General features: G+C 50.0%; 1 protein-coding gene across 6 annotated transcripts in view; it reads left to right on the top strand.

The window, feature by feature from the left end:
* LOC125038468 (BTB/POZ domain-containing protein 6-A-like) overlaps positions 1–2,500 on the top strand; it is a 32,413-nt gene that overhangs the window by 20,853 nt on the left and 9,060 nt on the right. The gene's annotated exons all lie outside the window — the stretch shown is intronic.

Below are 2,500 nucleotides of genomic sequence, written 5' to 3'. Positions count from 1 at the left end.
CGTAATGAACAGTTATGAACAAACTACTGTGTGTGTGTGTGTGTGTGTGTGTGTTGGGGGTAGGGATAGGGTGAAGGGGGTGAGGGGTTATGTCCAAGATTACATTTGTTAATATAAGTTCAACGACCCCCCTCCCCCCCTCCCTCCTCACCTCCCCCCCCCCACCCTTCTGTTGTGAACTATCCCACACTGGGAAATTCAATTATGAAAATAAACATTCCTCAAGCGGCAGGGCAATTATCTAACTACTGTCGCGTTGGGAAGGAGTGTTTAGAATTTCATGACCTATCCGTATCCTCTTTCTCTTTCCTTATTTCGCTCTTTCTCTTCTCTTTCTTGCTCTCGTTCTCATTATCACTCGTTCTCACTCTTGTGAGGAAGGGGTTAAGAGGATGAGGAAGAGAGAGAGAGAGAGAGAGAGAGAGAGAGAGAGAGAGAGAGAGAGAGAGAGAGAGAGAGAGAGAGAGAGAGAGAGAGAGAGTGAGTGAGTGAGTGAGTGAGTGTGAGAGAGAGAAAGAAAGAGGAAAGAAAAAGAGAGAGATCACCGCCTAAAAGTCTCTTAAAAGACAAATTTCACAACTCCCCCTTCGCACATCGCTCCAAGATCTGCACCCCAGCCGCCCCCTCCTCTCAACCACCTGTCAACCGTCTTTCACTATAGCCGCCCGCACGCCCGCCATGGCCGGCTAGACTCATTACATTCCCTCTTCTTATACCTTGTCTACCATTTTTTTCATAGTAGGATCTTTATCTATGGATTCTTTTATGTCTCACTTCTTCCTTACTCTTGTCTGTCTCTGTCTCTGCGTCTTTATCTCTCTCTTCTTTCTTCTCCCTCTGTGGGTATGCATGCATTTACGTTCTCCTGCTCCTTTGTACGCCCCTGAGAAACGTGGTCTGCCGACGCCATTAATCAATCTGCATAACTTTAGCCGCCAGGGGTCATGCGCAGGTCAGTCCTCGGCCGCGGTGCATGACAGACACATGGCCTCAAACAGCTCGTAGGTTCAGCCAGATTCGCTCCGACGCCCTCTGTTCGCTCGCCGTCCGAGCTTTGGAGTTTGCTTTTAGTCATTTTTGTTTTTAGTCATTTATTTTGAAGAATGAGGATTTTTTTTTTTTATGATTAGTATTATTTATTTAATGATTTCGTTACGATATATATAAATTCTTTTTTTTTTAAGAATGCATGATTCTTTTTATTTCATTTCGTTACTCATAGGAAACGTCCCTTGGAAAAAAACGTACACCTCAATAAATCTTAAAACTAGCTGCAGTTGTCCTTCCTCGAACGCACGTTCCCTTACTCACTCTTGACGGACAGCCCCGAGAGGCACCTCCTTCCTTGCCAGACAGAGGGTATAGATGACAGACAAAGGATACAGAGTACGAGCCGCCCTTCACACCCGTCCCCCTGCCACGAGGGCGCGAGAAGGACCAGCTGCGCGAGGAAACGGCAATACCAAACGAGATTATTTGCACTGAAGACCTTTCGCGCTCCATCACGGCAATTAAAGCCAGCGACACCCGTGCACCCGACCTTATGTATCGCCTCCCTCGCTCTCTCGCGCTCGCTGTCTCTCCGCTCGCGCCCCGCTGGTCTCCCTCTCCTCTCATCTCTCTCTCTCTCTCTCGCTTTTCGCTTATTCTCTTTCTGTTCCTCTCTTCTCTCTCTATATGGTCCTCTCTTCGCTCGCTCTTTTCCTTCCCACTCTTTCTGTTCTTATCTCCCCTATCCTTTTTCTTCTTTCGCTCTACTAATCTCTTTTCTTTCTTTCTCTCTAAGCTCACCTTTTTCCTCTCTGCTCCTCTCCTTCCCCTCGTCTCCTCCTTCCATGTCCCTTTATCCTTTTCCCCTTCCTCCCTTCTCCCTTCCCTCTCTCCTCACTTTCCCCTCTCTCCTCCCCTCTATCCCTCCCTTCCCTCTCCCCTTCCCCTCACCCACTCCCTTCCCAACCCTCCCCCTCCCGGGCACGCCGCGTTCTTTCGTGATCACAATCGACGCACGCGACGCACGCACGCACGCACGCACAGCCGCGGCTGCATCCCCGGCGGAGTTGCGGGGGGAGGGCGGCGCGTGCGGGAACAAAGCCTCGCGGGGGACGGCGAAGGAGGGGCTGCAGCTTAAACCCCCGGAGAACTCGGGAGTCACGGCTGTGGTTTGGGCTCCTTCTCGTCCCTCGCACGTCCCGAGACATCGAGGCCGCGCCCATTGACGTCAGCCGAGTCCGTGACTGGCCAAACTGAAGGCAAATAATCGCCAGATAATTGGTCGCGTTGGGCGTCTGCGGGGGCCGATGGGGGGAGGGGGGAGAAATAAAGAAGAGAAGAAAAAGAAAGGAAAGAAAAAAACGAAGGGGGGGGGGGAGATAAAGAAGAGAAAAAAAACAAAAAAACGAAGGGGGTTGGGGGAAAGATTGAAGGAAAAAAATGAAAATAAACAAGCGAGGTAATACAAATAATGCGTCGTATGTACTTTTTTTCCTACAACTCTTCACCG

The sequence above is a fragment of the Penaeus chinensis genome, chromosome 25, assembly GCF_019202785.1.
Source record: "Penaeus chinensis breed Huanghai No. 1 chromosome 25, ASM1920278v2, whole genome shotgun sequence".
Classification (NCBI taxonomy): domain Eukaryota; kingdom Metazoa; phylum Arthropoda; class Malacostraca; order Decapoda; family Penaeidae; genus Penaeus; species Penaeus chinensis.
This window is presented reverse-complemented; position numbering and strand designations above follow the sequence as displayed.